The sequence below is a fragment of the Tupaia chinensis genome, unplaced genomic scaffold, assembly GCF_000334495.1.
Source record: "Tupaia chinensis unplaced genomic scaffold, TupChi_1.0 Scaffold000138_1, whole genome shotgun sequence".
Classification (NCBI taxonomy): Eukaryota; Metazoa; Chordata; class Mammalia; order Scandentia; family Tupaiidae; genus Tupaia; species Tupaia belangeri.
The window spans coordinates 780,318-792,273 of record NW_006159608.1 but is presented as its reverse complement, the minus strand read 5'-3'; the positions used below and the strand labels follow the sequence as shown (position 1 = coordinate 792,273).

The 11,956-nt window shown below is 37.4% G+C and overlaps 1 pseudogene; it reads left to right on the top strand.

Moving 5' to 3' along the window:
* The first annotated feature begins 3,819 nt into the window (after positions 1 to 3,819).
* On the top strand, positions 3,820 to 4,981 carry LOC102502760 (ER membrane protein complex subunit 2-like; annotated as a pseudogene).
* Positions 4,982 to 11,956: the final 6,975 nt, after the last annotated feature.

The window sequence follows — 11,956 nt, the reverse complement described above, 5'->3', positions numbered from 1 at the left end:
TACAAATGGTAAGAAAGGATAAAAATATTCTCAGATAAACAAAAACTGAAAGAATTTACCAACACTAGAAATTCCAAAAGGAGTCCTATACCAGAAAATTTAAAGAGAGACAAACAGAAATAAGAGACAAGTCTGCAACTATAATAATGTTGAATGTTAACATTAAATTCTCTAGTCAAGAGACACAGACTGGCCCAATGGATAAAAAGCAAACAAACAAATAAACAAAAAAAACCCTCTATCTACTGCCTACAAGAAATGCACCCACTGGATACAGACGTATGTAGACTAAAAGTGAAAGGCAGGAAAAAAGAATTCCATGTAAATGGAAACCAAAGAAAAGGCTGGAGTTGTGATGCTGATTTCAGACAAGATAGGCTTTAAGACAAAAGCTGTACAAGGGACAAATAAGGACATTATATAGTACTAAAAGGGCTAATCCATCAAGAAAGAGTAGCAGTCACAGATACCTATGCACCCAACTCAGGAGCACCCAAATACATGAAGGAAAGACTTCTAGAGCCACAAGAGAAATAGACTGCAGTGCACTGATTGTTGGGGATTTCCACACCCCACTACCTCCTCTGGACAGATCATTTAGACAAAAAAATAAGCGAAGAGATACAGGATCTAAATGATACCATAAATCAAATGGAATCGACAGATATCTATAGAATCTTCCACCCCAAAAACCATGATACATACACTTTTCTCATCTTCTCATGAAACATTTTCAAAGATCAACCACATGATAGGCCTTTATAAATTCAAAGGCATAGAAACTATATCAAGCATCTTCTCTGACCATGATCGAATTAAACTTGAAATTAAGTTGAGAAACAATCCTTGAAAATACACAAACATATGGAAACTAAACAACCTATTCCTGAATGACTTCGCAACCTTTGAAGAGATTAAGACTGAAATAAAAAGATTTATTGAAACCAATGATAATGAATACACAAGTTTCTATAACCTATGGAACACAGAAATAACAATCAGAAGAGGGAAATTCATGCAATCTGTGCAGATAAGAAAAAGATGGGGTGCCAGCAGGTGGTACGGTGCTTAAGGCACTGGATTCCCACATGATTGTCTATTGTTCAAGTCCTAGACCTGGCGGCTTGCTTTCTCACTTTCCTTCTCTCTCTGTCTCTCTCTGGTAAATAATAAATAAATAAATACAAATAAATAATTTTGTTTAAAATGAAAGAAAAAGATGAAAAGGTACAAAAGGACAACCTAACAATGTGCCTCAGGGAATTAGGAAAACAAGAACAACATGGACCCTGAACTTCAGTTGTGAAACACTTCCAGAGACTTAAAATGAAGATTTGCTGCTGAGACTTCTTCCTCACTTATTTCCAGTGGGTAGTGTTACCTGTCTCTTTCTCTCCATTTCTCTCTGTCTCTCTTGTCTTTAAGGCTTTTAATTTTTAAATTTTTTAAAGATAAAGTATTCTCTGGACTCTCAAGCCCCTTCATTGTGTTAATAGGTGCCTCACTCATTCTGTTTAAGAAAAGCACAAACCCAGGCCCATCTCCTCATGGATCCTGAACTTCAGCTGTGAAATATTGCTTTCACGCCACACGGTTTTCTATTTTGCTTTTTAAAATTAAAATCCATAGTTCTTTATTATCCTTTTTTCTTTTATATTTTTTTCTTTCCTTTTCTCTAATTCTTTTCTTTTTCATTATCTTTTACTCATTGGCTTCTCAGTTCCTACATAGTAAATGTCTAGGCAGGCCCAAGTGAACAGGATCTAAACATCTGAATACAATTAGGGTCAGAATATTCCTCTATTTTCACTGATTCTGACTCACAAAGAGTGAGAATGGAACAGAAGAGAGATTGCATATCACCTCCTCCTGCATGCCTCTGAACACTCAGATTGAACTTCAAGAATTAGAAGAAACACACCATCCATCAGATGACTAGAAATCATGGCAGGGTCACAAGAAATACAGAAAAACAAGAAAATACTTCTCCTCCAAGGAAAACTAATAATGCCTCTTCATCCTCAGACAGTATGATGAAATTCATGGAAATATCTAATAAAGAATTTAGAATTTTCATGGTGGCAAAGCTCACAGAGACCGAAGAGAGACAATGAACTGCTGAAGAGGCAGGGGAAAGGAGCTGATGAGCTTCAGGAGGTGAAGAAATTCTTGCAAGATCTAAAAGAGGAAATTCACACTATAAAAAAGAATCAAATAGATCTGTTGGAGATGAAGACTATAATACAGGAAGTCAAAACCTCCCTTGAAAGTATTAAAAGCAGACTAGATCATACCGAAAATCGAAAATTTTTCTCTGGCCTAGAAAAATCCACCATGAAGACAGAAAATTGCCCCCCCAAAATGGGAATAATATATGAAAAATGCCAGATACTATCAAATGCCCAAAAATCTGAATAATTGGTACCCCACAAGGGGAAGAGACTCATAAGGGCATTGACAATCTGTTCGACGAAATTCTGCAAGAAAACTTTCCAAACCTAGAGAAGCATTGAAAGATACAGTCCTAAGAAATACAAAAGACCCCCAATAGAATCAACCCAAGAGGATCTTCTCCAAGATGCATTATAGCCAGATTGACCAAAACCACAGACAATGATAAGGTACTGAGATTGGCAAGAGAGAAATGTCAAGTTACCTAAAAAGATATCCCATCAGGCTAACAGCAGACCTCTCATCGGAAACAATGTGAGTGAGGAAAGAATGGGAAAATATATTCAAAGTGTTAAGGAAAAAGCAATTGCAACCAAGGATACTATAACTGGCAAGATTATCCTTCATATGGGAAGAAAAAACAAGAATATTCTCAGATAAACAAAACCTGAAGGAATTTACCAACAGCAGACCCAGATCTCCAAGTTCTGCAGGGAGTGCTATACCAAGAAAATTAAATACAGTCACACAGAAATAAGAGTTCAAAAACTAAGAAAATGCCAACTTAATCATGGGGACAAGTCTGGAGTTGAATATTATATCCCAGAATTTAACTGGGAAAATCGAACCACAACAGAAGGTAGATTAAGTACATGAGACTGAACTGGTGAAATAGAATTTTATGACTTTTGACTAAAACATTGCTGATTTTTTTCTAGGTTTTATTTTTTGCCTTTAAGGATTTTTGTCTTGTCTTGAGTTGTCGATAGGTTTATGTACCTACTGTTTGAAAAGAATTCCAACTTATTTCCTGGTTTTAAGTTTTAAGCATATTTACTTAGCATTTCTTTGATATAGTAAACCTAAATCTGTTTTTCCTAAAATTAAAAAAAATAGTAAAAATATACATAATTAATGACCGTAGTAAGATATATAGCACCAGCTGGGTGCTACCTTATAGTATATTCATTCTCCTCAGAGTTTGCCTAGTCAGACATGTATTCATAGATAATGTATATATCAGCAGAGCTTGCTATTGAAAGTAGTTAGATTATTTAAGAAATTTTGTGAACCAATAAAATGTGGGGGGAAAAAGGAATGGAAAATAGCTGTGGACACCTGAGATAGTATGGAAGAAGGGTGGGCAATGGCAGAGGGTGAGAAACAGGGGGGAAATATATATATGTCCATATATATATTAAAAAACTAGAAATGGAAAATTATTGATGATATCATGTATGATTAAGCCACTATACAGCATATTCTGGATGGGAAATCACATTTTGTATGCTGTGACAATGCTCAGTGAATGAATGTAGATCAATTAATTAAAAACAAGCAAACCAAAAAGATTTTTTTAAAAAAATGCCAGGAGAAAATAAATAACAAAGATTCGCTCTCATCCCACTGCCTCTGGGTTCTAGGAAGATGGCAAAGGTCTCAGAGTTTTACGATGTCACTTAGGAAGAAATGCGAGATAAAATGAGAAAATGGAGAGAAGAATACTCATGCAATAGTGAGCAAGTTGTAGAAGTGGGGGGAGAATTAATGAATGAATATGCATCTAAACTTGGAGATGATATTTGGATCATATATGAACAGGTGATAACTGCAGCCTTAGACTATGGTCGGGATGATTTGGCATTGTTTTGTCTTCAGGAGTTAAGAAGACAGTTTCCTGGCGGTCACAGAGTCCAAGCGATTAACAGGCATGAGATTTAAAGCCATGGGAAGGTAGGATGATGCTATACAGTTATATGATCGAATTTTACAAGAAGATCCAACTTAACACTGCTGCAAGAAAGTGTAAGGTTGCCATTCGAAAAGCCTAGGGGAAAAATGTGGAGGCCATTTGGGAAATGAATGAGTATCAAGAACAATCTGTTGGAGACCAGGAAGCCTGGCATGAACTTGCAGAACTTTATATCAATGAACATGACTATGCAAATGCTGCCTTTTGTCTAGAGGAGCTGATGATGACTAATCCACACAACCATTTATACAGTCTGCAATAGGCTGATGTTAAATATACTCAAGGTGGACTTGAAAACCTTGAACTTTCAAGAAAATATTTTGCACAGGCATTATAACTAAATAACAGAAATATGAGAGCTTTGTTTGGCCTTTACATTTCAGCAAGTCATATTGCTTCTGATCTGAAAGCAAGTGCAAAAATGAAAAAGGATAACATATGCTAGTTGGGCAGCAAGTCAAATAAACAGAGCTTATTAGTTTGTAGGTCGAAGTAAGAAGGAAACCACATATTTTCTTTTTTTTTTTTTTGAGAGGTTTTTGCTATAGGGCGCATGCGCTCACCAGACAGACAGAGACAGACAGAGAGAAAGTGAGAAATCACCCCCCCCCCAGGGGAGATGGCCACACCGCAATCCCTTCTCCTCCATTCTCCTCTTGGGATCTTGGGCACACACGCACACGCGCCAGGCATAAGTTTAAGCCACCGGGTCCGGGACTCGAACCGCGGTCAAACACATGGGAGCCCAGCGACATAGCCATTACGCTCACTGCTGGTCCCACCACATATCCTCTTAAGGCAGTTGAAGACATGTTGGAAACATTATAGATCACCTAGTCTTAAGGACATTTGCCAAAGAGAGAGCAAGAGAGAAAGAAAGTGAGAAATCAACCCCAGGAAGATGGCCATGCCACAATCCCTTCTCCTCCATTCTCCTTTTGAGATTTTGGTACACATGCACATGCACCCAGCATGCTTTTCAATCTCCAGGTCCAAGACTTAAACTGCGGAGTCAGCCACATAGGATCAGGATCCTTAACCGCCATGCCACCTACTGGACCTGAACCTTTTGACTTAAATTACATACAAGAATATTTACAGATCATGGAGAATAGGCATTAAAGGAGCTAGAATGACTGAATTATTTTTAGTTTTGGGGAAAAATGAGAAAATTTAAACCATGTCTAGAAACCAAATGATTATAGTTCTCATATCCTATCACCTCATTAGTTATAATTAGAATTTATTTTTCTTTTTTCAAACAACAATCAGTATGCTATCTTCAACATTTTGTATGTCTCAATAGGACAGAAAGGACTCCAAAGTTAAAACACTATTTAGACAGAAATCAATTTAGACATGCAATTGTTCATTCAGGGCAAATACTTATTTTAGTATTAGTTTGTAATTTACATATACATATATATTTAAATTAAATTTATTTTCTTTAACAATATGTAGGTAATCCTTTATACTCACTACTGTTGGATCCGGCCAAGTGGGGATTGTGAAGGATTTGACCACCTGGAATTGTTTGGGAAGAAAATTGTCAATATCAGTTTCTTTTATCCTTTTGAATAATTCTTTTTTTTTTTTATTTTATTTAACTTTATTTATTATTATTATCATTATTATTTTCCAGTTTGATCAGAAAGAGACAGAAAGAGAGAGAAGAAATGAGAAAGCAAGCCACCAGGTCCAAGACTTGAACCGTGGTTGGCCATGTGGCAGTCCAGCGCCCCTATCCACTACGCCACCTGCCAGTCCCAGAATAATTCTTAATGCTAGTATATTATTCTGCGTTACAGTCTTTTTCATTTTATTCTACCATGAGTAATGAGAGGCTGACTAACAATCTTCTGTAAAATAACTCTTCCCATATGAAGACAATTCTTCTCCACTTATCCTGTTAGAGAGATTCACTCTTTCTTCACGTGAAATTAGAAGTTGCATTTTCAACTTTCAAAATTTTCAAGTGCTATAAAAACAAAACAAAACAAAACACAACAAAACACAGTGCCTACACATCGTCCGGCCACCGTTGCTCCTCCTAGCCTCCTCGCCATCAGTCACTAGGTTACTGTTTGCTTTAATTTTTAAAAATCAAATAGCCACATGTGACTGGTAGTGATCATCAGACAACATATATCTAAGGTGTGGGGTGAATGAAACAAACACAAACCTACTGGGAAGGGTGTTCTCTTCAAATTAAAAAGTCAAAGCTTTATAAGGTGGTGCTTTCACATCTTTCTCCTCCTTCTGGCCATGAATGCCAACAAGATGCCTAAAGGTGCAGCAGCAGCCTTAATGCAGCCATGAAACAGCAAATATGAGAATGAAAGTTCATTTCAAAGATGGAGCTGAAGACGGATTAGAAGGAGCCTATGTGTTTTTGTTTGTTTGTTTGTTTTGTTTTGAGAGGTTTTCGTTATAGGGCACATGCGCTCGCCAGACAGACAGAGAGAGATATAGAGACAGAAAGTGAGAAATCACCCCCCAGGGAGGATGGTCACGCCGCAATCCCTTCTCCTCCATTCTCCTCTCGGGATCTTGGGCACGCACGCACACGTACCCGGCGTGAGTTCTAAGCCACTGAGTCCGGGACGTGAACCATGGTCAACTACATGGGAGTCCAGCGACATAGCCATTACACTAACTGCTGGTTCCCAGAAGAAGCCTATGTTTTTGACGGCGTTGTTGAGCATTGGAACCAACACCAGCTATTGCCAACATCTGTACTTACTACTACATGGGAAAAATAAACACCTGATTATTTAAGACATTGGGAAAAAATATTCAAGCATAAATAAATGAAATTGAGAAAAAACTGTACAGAAAATAAATAAAATCAAAACCTGGTTCTTTGAAAAGATAAACAGGATTGACACACATTAGCTGGACTAATTAAGAAGTAGAGAGAAAGGAACCAGATAAATCAAACTCACATGAGATAAACAAATTCCTGGACACATATAATCTACCAAGATTGAATCAGGAAGACATAAAAAGCCTTAATAGATCCATAACAAGCAATGAGATTGAAGCAGTAAAATAAATAACCTCCCGACAACAAAAATCCCAGGTCCTCATGCTTTTACTTCTGAAGTCTACAAAACTTTAAAAGAAGAGCTAACCCCCATTCTACTCAAACTATTTCTAAAGATTCAAAGGGAAGCAACTCTCAAATTCATTTTATGAAGTCTCCATGACTCTCAACCATAAACAGATAAGAACATGACAAAAAAGGAAAACTATGGACCAATATCTTTGATGAATATAGATGCAAAAATTCTCAACAAGATACTAGCAAATCATATCCAATGACACACAAAAAAGATACATCACATCTAGGTAGGCTTTATCCCAGGGATACAAGGGTAGTTCAAAGTATGCAAAACCATAAATGTCATACACCATATTAACAGAAAGAAAGATAAAAACCATATGATCATATCTCTTGATGGAGAAAAAGCCTTCAGTAAAATATATCTCTTCATGATTAAGACTGGAAATAAAATTAGCATAGAAGGGACATTTCTCAACACAATAAAAGCCATATATGAAAAACCCATAGCTAACATAATACCAAATAGGGAAACACTGAAAGCTTTTCCACTGAAAACTGTTACAAGGCTGCCCACTTCCTTGTCTCCTTTTCAATATAGTGCTAGAAGTCCAAATAGACTTGCCAATAGCCAATGCAATTAAAAAAAAAAAAAAAAAAAAAAAAAAAAAAAAAAAAAAAAAAAAATATCACCATAGCGATAGGAAAATAAAAGGTGAAACTCTCTGTATTTGCAGATGACATGATTATATACATAGAAGACACAATGGTATCCATGAAAAAAAAACCCTGGAAGTGAAAATGAATACAGTAAACTGTCAGGATACAAAATCAACATATGAATATCTAAAAAAAGAGACAGGCAGGTGGCATGGTGGTTAAGATGCTGGACACTCCCACATGGCTGACCACAGTTTGAGTCCTGGATCAGGTAGCTTGAGTTCTCACTTTTTCTCTCTCTCTCTCTGTCTGTCTCTTTCTGGTCAAATTAAAAAATAAATGCGTGGATAAATAAATAAATAAATAAATAATTTTTAAAAATCGACATACAAACATCTATAGCATATCTATATACAAATGACAACAAGCAGACTGAGGTAGATCTGAAGAAAGTAATCCCATTTGCCATAACTACAAAAAGTATAAGATACCTAATAATAAATCCAAGCAAAGAAGTCAAAAACCTCTACAATGAAACCTACAAAAATCTAAAAAAAAAAAAAATATATGACACAAGAAAGTGAAAGTACATCCTATGTTCCTGGATTAGAAGAATTACTATAATCAAAATGTTAATTCTACTCAAACAAATCCATGTATTTAATGCAATTCCGATCAAATTACCAGAGATATTCTTCACATATCTAGAAAAGACAATTATAGACTTTGTCTAAAATTCTCTTTTTTTTAGAAAGATTTTTGCTATGGGATGTGTGTATCTGCTGGAGAGATAGATAGAGACAAAGAGATGGAAAGGGAGAAATCAGCCCCCATGGGGGATGGCTATGCTGCAATACCTTCTCCTCCATTCTTCTCTTGGGATTTTGGGAATGCATGCACAGGTGCCCAGTGTGAAATTTAAGTCACCGAGTCTGGAACTCCAACCATGGTCAACTAAATGAGAGTCTAGCGATGTAACCATTGTGCCATCTGCTAGTCCCAAAATGGTCTAAAATTCTAAGACCCCATAATACCAAAACAATCTTGCACAAGAAGAGTTGAATAGGAGGCATCTCAGTCCCTGACTCCCAAAATATATCACAAAGCTGTGATAATCAAAACAGCATGGTATTGGCACAAAAACAGATATGTGGACCAATGGAACAGAATAGAGACCCTGAAAATAACCCCCAGAACACACAGCCAACTGATTTTTGACAAGGCACCAGTGGGAAAAAGAAAATCTATTTAGTAAATGGTGAAAAACTGTGTATTCACCTGCAAAAAAAAAAAAAAAAAAGCCAAAATGGATCAAAGATGTAAACCTAAGACTTCAAACTATAAAACTACTGGTGGAAAACTCTTGGAAATATCAGAGTAGGCAAAGACCTTTTTTTATTTTTATTTTTTTTAAGAGGTTTTTGCTATAGGGCATGTGCAGAAGGATGGAGAGAAATAGAGAGAAAGTGAGAAATCACACCCCCCCCCGGGGTGGATGGCCATGCCACAATCCCTTCTCCTCCATTTTCCTCTTGAGATCTTGGGCACACATATACACATGCCTGGCATGAGTGTAAGCCACTGGGTCTGGGACTCGAATCGTGATCAACTACATGGGAGTCCAGTGACATAGCCATTACACCAACTGCTGGTCCCAAAGACTTGTTAAATAAGACCCCCAAAGCACAAGCAATAATCTCCAAATAGACAAGTGGGAATACATTAGATTAAGAAGTTTCTGCACCAAAAGACATAGTAATTAGTGTGAATCAGCAATCCTTAGAATGGGAGAATATATTTGAAGACTATACCTTCATAAGAGACTAATAACCAGAATACACAGGGAACTCAAGCAGTTTACCCTCCCAAAAATGATCAACTCAATTAAAAGATGGCAAAACGAGCTGAATGAGCAACTGCTTAGGAAAGACATATGAATAGCCAAAACGTGTATGAAAAAATGCTCAACAACCCTTATCTAAGGGAGATGAAAATCAAAATCACAATGAGATACCACCAAACTCCAGTCGGAATGGCTAAGATTAAAATTAAAAAAAAATAAGTGCTGATGAGGCTGTGGTGAAAAGAGAAGCCTCCTACACTGTTGGTGGGAATGTAAATTAGTACAACCACTGAGGAGAACATTATGGAGGTTCCTCAAAGACCTACTGTGGGAGGCTGCACAACAGTGAATATTGCCGGTTTCTCAGAGAGCAAACAATTACACAATGCCAAAAGCCATGATTGACTTCCCTTCAAAACCTCACCTTCAAAACCATACTCTGATTGACTACTAGAATCCCTCAGATTTGCATATCTGGCACCTCATGATTGGTCCACAAAGCAACCAATCATAACCCACCTTTTACAACCAATCACAGCCCACCAACATGTATATAACCACGATCCCTGGCCCACAATCGCCAGACGACCATGAAGAACCTGAAGAGTTGTAACAATGCATCGTCTCCAGACAACCCGGAAGACCCTGAAGAGCTGTGACACCACGTCATCTCCGAATGACCCTGAAGAGTTGTAACACTGCGTCGTCTCTGTGTTGTAACATTGCGCCACTTGTCCCATCTCTCACTCCCTCCCCAAGGGAACCTGTTCTACCCGAACAGGTGGTGTTAGTGGGCCGTGATTGGTTGTAAAAGGTGGGTTATGACTGGTTGCTTTGTGGACCAATCATGAGGTGCCGGATATGCAAATCTGAGGGATTCTAGTAGCCAATCAGAGTATGATTTTGAAGGTGAGGTTTTGAAGGGAAGCCAATCATGGCTTTTGGCACTGTGTAATTGCTCTCTGAGAAACTGGCGATATTTGCTGGTGCGCAGCCTCCCACAACCTACAAATAGAATTACCATATGATCCGGCAATTCCACTCCTGGGTATCTAACCAACAGACAGGAAAATGCTCAGTCGAAAAAGTGTTTGTACATCTATGTTTCTTGTTGCATTATTCACAATTGCTAAGACATGGAAGTAACCCAAATGTCCACAAACAGACGAATGGATTGAAAATTGAGGCACATATACACTATGGAATAGTACTCAGCCATAAAAAAAAATGAGCCTTTGATGACATTTGTTAGAAGGTGGATGACTAAGGAAAATTTCCCACTGAGTGAAGCAAGCCAGGCTATGAGAGAGAGACATTGTATCTCTCCATTTAATATATACTGAATTTCATCATTTTATGGTGAAAATGGAGAGATTAGAGAATTTAGAAGCAGGGAAAACGGTTGCAGATACTGGAGACAGTGTGAGAGGAGGGTGAGGGGTGGAGGAGGGTGAGAGAAAGGGAATCAAGAAGAAAAATAGAGAGACAAGACATTTAAGAGACACAGAAATGGAAGATTGTTGATGATAATATGTATGACTTTAACTGGACTGGTATGCAGTGTATTCATGTTGGGAAAATTCATTTTATAAGCTGTGGTGATGTACAGTGAGTGACTTCATAAAATAAAATTTTAAAAATAATTTTTAAATGGATAAAAATTTCAAAAAATATATTTATTTAATTTTATTCATTATTATTATTTTAATTTGCTATAGGGCATGTGTGCTCACCAGAGAGAGACAAAGAGAGAGAAAGAAAAAGTGAGAAAGCACACTACCAGCTCCAGGACTTGAACTGCAGTCGGCCACAGTAGTATGGGAACACTGCACCACATGCTGAACCCACATTAATAGGTTCTTAATGTTTATTGAATGAATGAATACCAAGATATACTAATTTTTGTGCTTTAGTGCACTGTAACTATGTGTAAATCGGTCCACAGTAAGAGTATTACCATGTATTGACTCTCTAGTCTGTCCTACACATGTATAATATCTCAGTTAATCCCCAGTTGATCCCCACTTCAACATGATAAGTAGGCATTTCCTTGGACCCATCTTAAAGACGAGAATATGGAAATGCAAAAATGTAGGCAACTTGGCCAAAATCATACCACAGCAACATGGTGTGGTAGGAAGAGGTAGGTACATTTTTGTGTAGTTGTAATCTTCCCCAAGGACATACTAGAATGTTAGATGTTTGTAGTTGGGCGTCTTACTTGCAGAAAGATTTAAGAGGATTC